Source organism: Idiotropiscis lumnitzeri, chromosome 1, assembly GCF_059441095.1.
Source record: "Idiotropiscis lumnitzeri isolate Australia: NSW breed Sydney's pygmy pipehorse chromosome 1, RoL_Ilum_1.0, whole genome shotgun sequence".
Lineage (NCBI taxonomy): Eukaryota > Metazoa > Chordata > Actinopteri > Syngnathiformes > Syngnathidae > Idiotropiscis > Idiotropiscis lumnitzeri.
In genome coordinates this window covers 4,715,548-4,727,064 of record NC_142391.1, presented here as the reverse complement: position 1 = coordinate 4,727,064, position 11,517 = coordinate 4,715,548, and positions in this window count along the sequence as shown.

The window sequence follows — 11,517 nt, the reverse complement described above, 5'->3', positions numbered from 1 at the left end:
TGGCTGGATTGGAAGATTGGAAATGCCCCACTGGCTGTGGAAGGGGAGCCAACGGCTATTTATATATATATATATATATATATATATATATATATATATATTTATATACACACACACATATATATATATATATATATATATATATATATTTATATACACACACACATATATATATATATATATATATATATTTTTTTTTTTTTTTTGTTTTGTTCAAGGTTAATACATTCTATCATCCTTTTTTTTTTAAACCATTGATCCTTATTGAGGTTGCAAGTGCTAGAGCCTATCCCAACTGACTTTGCAGAGCAAGGCAGGGTCTTAAAATAGTCGTACATATGGACAATTCAGAGCAGTGGTTTTAAAACTTTCTATACACTAAGGGCCCTATTTTCTGGTCCAGCGCAAGTGTGAAAAAAGTAAAGTTGACCAGAACGATCACACACTGTCACTTATCTAGCGCTTTTCGACCCATGGTAATCAAAACGCTTCACACTATAACCTCATCTACCTACTGATGACATGCCATCAGGAGTTACTGGGGGTTCAGTATCTTGTTCAAAGACACTTCAACATAAAACGGGGTGGTCCATCTCTTGAAATAAATGTCGGAAAAAATGTGTTCTTCTTTTGGAACATAAAGTGTCCACGAAAAAGCAAAAGTCGGTCCATTTTTGTGTCAACAAAGGAAGCCAAAATAAAAAGCAAAAGGTTGATGATGCTCGCTGAACAGATCTCCAACAAGCAAGGCCACGGTACTATCCAGCGACGTCTGAAAGTTGTTGTCATTTGTCCGAGACAATAGAACCGTTGACATCATCTTGAACGCATCATGTCTGCGAACTCAAAGAAAGAAAAAGAAGGTCAGAATGAGAGCGAAAGAGAAAGCGAGGCGGAAGAAAGCGATGGTGATGGCGGGGACGGAGTCAAGGAGTGAATGTCACCAGATGGTACGGTGAAAACAATACGCCACATGGTAATCCTATACAGTAGATGTCCTTGCATTCAAACACCGGAGTATGTTGGGGCCAAGGATGTACTAATAATAATAATAAATCAGAAGTTATATTTATTTAAATTATATTTACTTCATTTGAATTGATTTTTAAAAAAGTAATATAAAATTGCTTATAAATGGCGAAATCAATGTAAAGAAAAATAATATTAAAAGAAAATGTAATAATGCAAATATGGAAAAGTTTATAAGAATACAAATAAAATAGGTTTGAAACATAAATGGAAATGTAAATTGTCTGTTTCACTCTGTCCGGTCCTGGTGCTACGATACGTGTGTCATAACAATGGACAGTGGCTGCTCTGTTAATCAGTCTCGGGCAGGAGGAGGTGGACCGGATGAGACACTATTAAAGAAAAAGAAATGAAGAAAAAAAAAAGGCGGGGAGGATGAAGAAGAAGCACCTCAGTCAGCGGTCACATCCACACGTACAGAAGTCTGCGACAGAGGGAAGGAACCTCGATCTTGTTCCAAAATTTGCCTCATGAGAGTCTATCCCAAGGAAAATAGAGAAAAAGCTATGAAGGTTGATGTTATTTTAGACGATCAAAGTAACAAGTCATTAGTTAGGTCAGAATTCTTCGACCTCTTCCAAATTAAAGGGTTGAACTCGCCATACGCATTACGAACGTGTGCAGGCAGTACTGAAACATCAGGGCGCAAAACTACAGGGTTCATGGTTGAATCATTGGAGAGAATGACAAGAGTGGCACTTCCCGCACTCATTGAGTGTGACCACATGCCTGATGATCGAACAGAAATCCCAACACCCACAGCTGCCCAGCACCATGCTCACCTGAGATCTATAGCCCACAAGATTCCACGCCTTGATCCAGAGGCTCAGATATTAATCCTTTTGGGACGTGACATCCTCCAGGTGCATAAAGTCAGAGAATATCGCAATGGTCCTCCGAACGCCCCCTATGCTCAGAGACTAGACCTTGGGTGGGTTGTTGTCGGTAACGTCTGTTTAGGATCAGCGCACAAACCAGAGTCTGTCACTTCCTTCCGGACCAACATGCTCGAAAACGGACGTCCGTCCCTTCTTTCTTCATGCCCCAACCGCCTTAAAGTAAAAGAGAGGCCAAGCAATACTACCGTTGATGACGACGGTCTTGGTAGATCCATTTTTGAAAGGACAAAAGACGATGATGAAGTGGGACTCTCCATCGAAGACAAGCTCTTCCTCGACCTCATGAATAAAGAGATGTTCATGGACAGCACCAACAGTTGGGTGGCACCGCTTCCATTCCGGATTCCTCGCCCACGACTCCCAGACAACCGAGAGCAGGCTCTCAGTCGCCTTGCTTCCCTTCGACGCGCGCTAGAAAGGAAACCTGAAATGAAGACTCAGTTCCTGGACTTCATGCAAAAAATCTTCGGTCGCAACCAGGCAGAACTAGCTCCGGCATTGTCAGAGGGAGCCGAACGATGCTATCTACCCCTATTCGGTGTATACCACCCACGTAAGACAACTCAAATCGGGGTTGTCTTTGATTCCAGCGCACAATACCTTGGTTCCTCATTGAACGATGTGCTACTCACCGGACCAGATCTGAACAACACCTTGCTTGGAGTCTTGTTGCGTTTCCGAAGAGAGCAAGTGGCCGTGATAGCGGACATAGAGCAGATGTTTCACAGTTTCATCGTGAGAGAAGACCACCGGGATTTCCTTCGGTTCTTCTGGTTTAAGGACAACAATCCCTGCAATGACATTATCGAGTATAGGATGAAAGTCCATGTATTCGGTAACAGGTCGTCCCCAGCAGTAGCCACCTATGGTCTTCGTCATGCAGCACAACAGGGAGCAAGTGAATACGGCACGGATGCTAAACACTTTATAGAGCAAGACCTTTACGTCGACGACGGTCTTAAGTCCCTTCCATCAGCTGCAGAGGCCGTCGACCTGCTTAAGAGAACACAAGAGATGCTAGCTGTTTCCAACCTGCGGCTCCATAAGATAGCATCAAACAACCCTGAAGTCCTGGAAGCTTTCCCTCAGGATGATCATGCAAAAGGTCTTCTGGACTTAGACTTTGATGGCACCTCGGATCATTTTCAACGGAGCCTGGGACTTACCTGGGACCTCAAACATGACTTCTTTACATTCAAGGTGGGCACAGCAGAGAAACCGTTCACGCGTAGAGGTATTCTAGTCATTGTAAAAAGTCTTTTTGATCCTCTCGGACTTGCTGCGCCACTAAGGGAGGTTTCTACTGCGTGGCGAAGTCCTCGACTGGGATAGTCCTCTTCCAGACGAAAAGAAAGCTGAGTGGAAAGTCTGGGAAAACTCCTTACAAAGTCTGAGTAACTTAAAAATTCCAAGGGCTTACACTCCTACTACTCTTACCACGGCCTACAGGAAGGAACTTCACATCTTCTCGGACGCTTCAATCAAAGTCGTAGCACCTGTAGTCTACTTAAAGGTGTATGGCAGCGATGGAAAGTGTCACGTTGGCTTTGTTTTAGGGAAAGCTAAACTAGCACCCGCAGCTGCCCATACAGTCCCAAGATTGGAACTTAGGTTTAGCTGTACTAGCTGTGGAAATAGCGGCGTTGGTGGACAGAGAGTTGGACATCAGTATAGACTAAGTACAGTTTTATACAGACAGCAAAGTCGTTTTGGGATATATACACAACCAGACCAGACGGTTTTATGTGTACGTCACCAACAGAGTACAGAGAATCAGAAAGTCTACCAAACCTGAGCAGTGGCAGCTATGTTTGCACCACCAAGAATCCGGCCGATCATGCCACTCGTTCTGTACCAGCAGCTCTCTGTTCTTCCAGCTAGTATGGGATCTCATCGGTTCGAGCGGTTCTCTTCCTGGAAGTCTTTGGTCCGAGCCATAACATTCTTGACACACATCACTCAGTATAAACTCAGTGCCACTAAGAACAAGCTTGACAGCTGTCGTGGTTGGCATCAATGTGTACAAGGAGAGAACTACAGCAAAGAGTTTTCCATTGCACTAACTATTTTCTTATTTATCTAATTTATATATTTATCTGAATTATTGTTGCATTGCACTGGAGAGGGGAGCTCTCTAATCTCGTTGCACACTTGAGTACAATGACAATAAAGGGATTTCTGATTCTGATTCTGATCATCGATAATAATACAAATGGAGAAATTTTAATAAAAAAATAAATTGCACATATTTACGAAACGAACAATCAAAATGATATAGTTCACACAATATATTGATTTAATTTGCATATAATAATGTATCACTGGACCACGTACTATAAAATATCATACTATATAGTGACATATGGAGACATAGAAAGATACTTATATTAAATGCTAAGTATTGCTACTATTTGCATTCATTAAGAATGCAAGAACAACATATCACAGAATAGAATAATAAAAACAAAATAAAATGATAAAATATAATGATTATCTTTAATTTACTTACATCAACACCATGTATTAGGCCACATTAACCGTACTGGTACGTGTGCATGAATTGAAAAACATGAAGAAAAAAAATGCCAGTCAACATATTGAATAAGAAATACGACACGTACCACACGTGCCGTCGTTTGCAATTCAAATGGGAGAGCGGAAATGCAGGTCGTAATTCTCATCATCATCATCATCAGTTGGGGAATTTGCCTCCGCGGATTTGAACGCATGCAGGCGCTCTGCAATGGCCTCCCGCAGTGTGGTGCACCCCCCCCCAGCCCCGACGCCGACCGAGCCACCGACTGAGCCCAATGACTCGCTGCTGCAGCCTTTAAAAGTCATTTAAAGCCAGTCAGCAGCTTTTGTCATTAGCTCACCATGTGCAATGAGCTCGGGAAAATGAGACACAGTGAGTGTGCGTTGCGTGTAAAAACGTTTTGATGAACTTGAAAATGGTTGTAGCTGCCAAGTAACGCATTGGAATTATTGACGTCGCATTTGAGAAAACATGCAAAATTCATGCGCGCTTTGTGCCCCAGGAGAGCATATTGAGCAAGGTAATGAGCTAATGGGGTGTTTTTTATGACATCATAGTTCTGAAACAATCTATTGATTTTTTTTTCTTAGGGTGGGACATGAGAACTTTAAAATACACACAGTCAAAACCTTGATGCATGCTGAACCAAGCTCCAGTTTTAGAATTACAAACAAGCTAAATATAACACAATAGCATTCACAGCATTCACCAAAAATATATTCTGTATGTTTTTATAAAAGGCATATATATTTATCCTCTTTGAAAAATGACAAATACACGAATATCAGCGCAATGAACTGAATCAGCGTACCATTCTTCATTTTTGTATGCTCAACGACATTACACTGCCCCCCGCAGGCCAAGGCAGGCACAACAGAAGGAGCAGGACAATGGATTGAATTGATGCATGAACTCATGTAGCACAAACTTTAATTATTTCCATTTTAATTAATAATGTTTTGTTTTTTTCCATGTCGCAACTACATGGAATGTTAGCACCCGTGGCCATTGTAGGCTCTGCGGGACGAGCGTGTCACCTGAGCGTGTAAATTCAGGCATCAGTGCACTCTGCAATCTCATGCATGCACCCTCTGCCCCCCTCCCTGCTGTTAAAGCTCCATCCCCCTTAACTGCAGTAATAACATTCCTGAATATGTGACTGACTTCGGGGTTGACTTACATTATAAACAGCCTCGTTTCAGTTTCACCGGAACCAACGTGTCATTTTATGGTATTTCTAGTTTACTCTTACTTGAGAGTTATTTATAGAGTAAGTTCGTGCATTCATGTAAACCAGGGGTGGGCAAACTTTTTTTGGATTGGTGGGCCACAATGGGTTCTAAAATTTTAAATTAAAAGTTTATTCATTTCATTTTTTAATTTGGCGGGCCGGATTAAAATGTTTAACAGGCCGCATGTGGCCCCCGGGCCGTAGTTTGCCCACGCCTGATTTAAACCATAATTAAATTTAGATAAATATATTTCATGATTATCAGCCAATTTTATTTTTTTAATCTCAACACATTAAACCGTCTCAATAAACTGTTAAACATTTTGTTAAACTTTGTTCCCTTTTATGATTTATTAGAAGAAAAGTAACACTGCAGAAAACGCGAACGTTTGTCAATAACATGAGGAAAAACAACAAACGATATTAACATCCTTGAGCTATCCTGTCAACTGAAAGCTTCAGTTCGGCCAAAACACTGCCAAAAATGCACATCTAAACAGTTTACAGTGAGGTGATAGTGAGACGAGGAAAAGGAGATCAAATATTTGGCTTCGGCTGAGACATGTTTGGGTTTCGTCCTTGTTGTCCAAAGTCCAAAAACCCTGACAAAAAAAAACAAAAACTGGCAAACGGTGCCAGTCAAAACCCTTACAAGTGTGCTCTGACCTCGGATTCTTACACGTGCTTCCGTTTTGTTGACCAGGAGAGATGCCAGATGGCCCGACGGTTGGTATGTGCGTACCTCTTTAACTATTGAAATGCTTTTTCAACAGTTTTATGTGTGGATTGAGCAGGAAAAAAACCCTCTTAAAACACCCCACACCACAGGATAATCGATTATGATAATCGTTCACATCCGATAATCGGGCCTTTTGGGATTTTGATTGCAAGAAAAAACATGACTAAATATGCCTGATTGTATTTGTCTCTTTATATCTCTTTCACTTTAAATTTTGAACAGGTTTAGCATCTACGATAGTCAGGCAGGATAGATCCCACACCATAGGATAATCACTCATGATCCGCAAGAGACGTCCAAAAAGGGGGTGAAAATGCTGCTTTAAGCATTGAAGAGGTTTAACATTTATGATTATTGGGCATGAAGGTACTAGCAGATTGGAAAGGATTCACCCTTCAAATAATCCACACCATTGGATAATCGTTCAGGATCACCTTTTGAAAAATCAGTCGAAACACACCCCACACCACAGGATAATCACTCAAAATCATCTTTTGAAAATTCACTTTAAACATACCCCTCGCACCACAGGATAATTGGGCAGGATAATCATTCACATGTGATAATTGGGCCACTGGTGAATTTGATCACAATCGGGTGAAAATGATCCAAATTGGCCCAGCAGTCTGTAAGTGTATACCCTGCTTGAAACATTGAGCAGGATTAACATGATTGTCTGACCTGATTGTTGTCTGAACAGATTGCCGAGAGAAAGAAATTCCATCTCAACACAGTCCACACCAGAGGATAATCACTCAGGATTAGCATTTTTTTTAAAAATCACTTATCATACACATCACACCACAGGATCATCATTAGGATCATCATAATCATTTATCTTTTGTTTTCTGAGCAGATTTCAGAGAGAAAGAAATACCATCTCAACACACTACACACCAGAAGATAATCCCTTAAAATCCGCATTTTTAAAAAAATAAAATAAAAAATCACTCATACACATCACACCACAGGATAATCATTTAGGATCATTAGGATCATCATTAGGATCATCATAATCATTTATCTTTTGTTTTCTGAGCAGATTTCAGAGAGAAAGAAATACCATCTCAACACACTCCACACCAGAGGATAATTAGGATCAGGATTAAAAATAAAAAAATTAAAAAATCACTTATCATACACATCACACCACAGGATCATCATTAGGATCATCATAATCATTTATCTTTTAGAGGTATCCACATTTGTGTAGCCTATGATAAACTTCAAAAATCATTCATATCCAATAATCGCGTTGAGGAAAAAGATCAAATTTGGCCCGATTGTATGTGTGTACCCCGCTTCACATACTTAAAGAGGTTTAACATTTAGGATTGGTGACCTCAACCGTTTTCTGAAAAGATTGCGCAAAAACACTCTTAACATATCCCACACCACCGGATTATCCTTCAGAGACATCCAATAATCGGGCCTTTCTGACTTTGATGGCAAGTAAAGGGAGTGAAAATTGTCCAATTAGGACCGATTGTCGGTATGTAAATATGCAGCTTCGGGGCGTGGTGTTTCTTCACAATGTGACATCGCCACCTAGAGGCTCGGCATGCGTCTCGCTTAGTTTTATATTGTTTCTGCGGTGCGGCGCGTATCGGGTTTATTGCTCTCACGTTGTCAACTCAACGTGATATCTTTTTATCGTCTCGGCACGGGAGTCATTTCACCTGTCATTACCTTCCCAAAAACAACTTCATCTGCAGTTCCGGCACGGTTCAACGTCAGCGCTCCATGCCTTTAATCTGTGCTCGCTGCCTTTGCTCTTTTGGCGTCTCACCCTCCTCTCAACCTCGGCCCCGTTAGCACCCCCGAGGACTTCTTGAGATTCCCCCAAATGCCTCTTTGAAACAGACGTGAAGACCATTTTTTATCATTGATCAACTTGATCTGAGATGGAGGAAGTTGTGAGACATTCAGTCGTGTTCGTATTTGACTGGATTTACAATGTGTGATCTAATTCCTTTTTTTTTTTTTTTTTTTACAAAGTTGGTTCTCAAGTAGGCACAATTTGCATATGCGTCAATGCAACGTAAACAGGCACTAAAAAAAAATAAAAAAACAACAACAACAAAAAAAATAAATGAAAATAGTAACGATCTGATACGCATTTCATATCTACCAATGTGATTGCTGCATTAGCGCCAAATATGCCCACCCAAGGCCCACCCTGAAATTAGCATACGTTAGAGCAGCTGTCCGCAATCTACGGCCCGGGGGCCACATGCGGCCCGTTAAACGTTTTAATCCGGCCCACCAAACTTTAAAAAAATTAAATGAATAAACTTTAATGTTTTATTTTCTAAATACTGTGATTTTTCAAAGATATATATATATATATATATATATATATATATATATATATATATATATATAATGCTTTTCTTTATTTTCATTTAAAATTAAATGTATTTTTTTTTCTCCGATGAGGTGAGGTTACCAAAGCACTCCATCCATGTGCTCCTGGTCCGGCCCCTCTGTCAAATTTTAGAATCCATTGTGGCCCGCCAATCAAAAAGTTTGCCCACCCCTGCCTTAGAGTAATTATAAATATTCAAACAACTTCTATTTCGAGGCGTATAAAGACATTTGAGATGAAAGCTATTGAAACAGGAAATAGGGTGTAAATAGGATAGATTAGAGGTTCACAGACATTTAATAGGATATAAACACTGTAAATTAACTCATTTACTGCCATTGACGGCTAAAGACGTCCTAATTCCCTTTTTTTTCCCCCCACTCGACTGGCAGTGAATGAGTTAAAAATATTAAATACGATGTGAACTGCAGTGAAATTCAACCTTTGTTCCGTAAGTGACTATCGGTGGTGAGAAGCGCCATAACAAACGTAGTGTATCACCACAAACTGCATTTATCGGGAGGACATGTTGTCAATGACCTTCCAGCCAGCGGTGCAAGAGATTAAACTCTCGAGTAGGAACACTTTACGGCCTTCAGGTTGCCAGGCAACCAGGACAGGAAGTGACTGCACAACCGGCTGACACGTAATAAAACAATGATCAAGAATGATAGCATATAGTTTTCTTGGTTCACACACACACACACACACAAAGAACGAGTGTATTCAAAATTACGCTTTTGGTTCACTCGCAACATTAACCGCCTCCAAATTAAATGGCAACATCCAAATAAAGAGCCTCTTAGAATCAGAACAGTGAGGTAAAGGAAGAAGCGCTGTTTAACTAAGGCCTAAAAATCCGGACTTTGGGGTTCATCCGCGGTGACGCATTTTGGATCGGTCCGGGTCCCGGCCCAGCGCGGGACCACAAGGCTTTCACCGGTGGGAACATCTGGTTGCGTTTAGGGACACTGCTGTTCATTCTACATAACATTCCAAGGCAGGGTCTGTTGTAATGTGGCTCAGAAATCCAGAACATGGAACTCCAGCCATGAGAATGTAAAAAAATAGGAGACGACGTGACAGGTGTCAAGTTTTTATTCATTTTTTTTGCTCTGTGTTGTAAAGCAAAAATTTGAGTGAATTCGGAAAAAATGACCAAATGGTACCCAAATGCCATTTTTCCCAAATATTTTCACAAGGACCACACAAATTTGCAAAAAAAAAAAAAAATGCTGAATTGATTTCGTTTTGTTTGCGACTCTACTCTTTGTTCCTGTAAACAGTGCAGCAATTCGCAACCCCCTAAGCATATTGTTCTTGTTCTGCCGCCACTACAGTGTGATTTCGCTCCGTTTTATCACAGCGACCATGCCGGCGACTCTGACAACCAGCAGGAAGTAGATTAGCTTAGGCTGTCTTCGGCCATTGTGACCCGCATACGGATTATCAGGAGCGTTGTGTTTTCATGAGAAAGGTTCCAAACTTATCTTGTGGGCAAGTCAGAGACGACTTTAACAGCCTCCTGTTTTGGAGCCAGACTGGCTGGTCAAAAAAAAATAAAATAAATGTACTAATTGAGGGCGACTCTGGCTTAGTTGGTGCACCAGATTGTCCAGTGACTAAAGGGTTGCCAGTTTGAATCCTGGCGCTGACTGTCTGCAGTTAAAGTGTCCTTGGGCAAGACACTGAACCTTAATTTGTTTCCTGTGGGCGTAGCAGCAGCCACCCATTGATGATTGAAATAATACACGCCGTATAATTGTCTAATATCGCATCTCTGAGTAAAAGGCCACGGAAGGTGAAAATCTTGCTTCTCAGAATCCGTGTATCCATCCATTATCTGTTCCACTTCTCCTAACTAGGAGCCTATACCAGCTGTCTTCGGGCAGTAGGCGGGCGACACCCTGAACTGGTTGCCTGCCAATCGCAGGGCACACAGAGACGAATAACCATTCGGGCTCACGCTCATACCTAGGGGCAATTTAGAATCAGAATCAGAATCAGAATCAGAATCAGAATCAGAATCAGAATCAGAATGCCCTTTATTGTCATTGTACTCAGTGTGCAACCAGATTAGAGAGCTCCCCGCTCCAGTGCAATTCAACAATAATTTCATTAAATACATAAATAGATTAATTAAAAGTTAAATAATTAAATCGAAAATAAATACGAAATTGGATAAATAAAAACAAGATATCGCTGTTCTGCAAGGTAAGGGTGGTTGTGTGTGAGAGTTCTGCATGGAGATGACTCTCGGGAAGAAACAGTTTTTCAGTCTGTTCGTCTTTTTTTTGATGCACCTGTAGCGCCTGCCAGAGGGCAACAGGTCCAACTGGTGTGAGCTCGGGTGAGTATTGTCTTTAATGATATTGGGAGCTCTGCTGAGGCACCGGGCGGTGTAGATGTCCGACAGGGAGGGGAAAGGGCAGCTAATAATCCTCTGCACTGTTTTGACCGTCCTCTGGAGGCTCACTCGGTCTGCCTCAGTGCAGCCGCCGTACCAGGTAGAGACACAGTAGGTCAGCCGGCAGCAAGACCAGCAGCAGCTTCTTGTCCAGGTTGAATTCCCTGAGGACCCTCAGGAAGTGCAGACGCTGGTGGACCCCCTTTACCACTGCTGTGGTGTTGTGTGTCCAGGAGAGGTCATCGGAGATCTGTACTCCCAGGAACTTGAACGTGTGGACCCTCTCCACACACACGCCTTCGATGCAG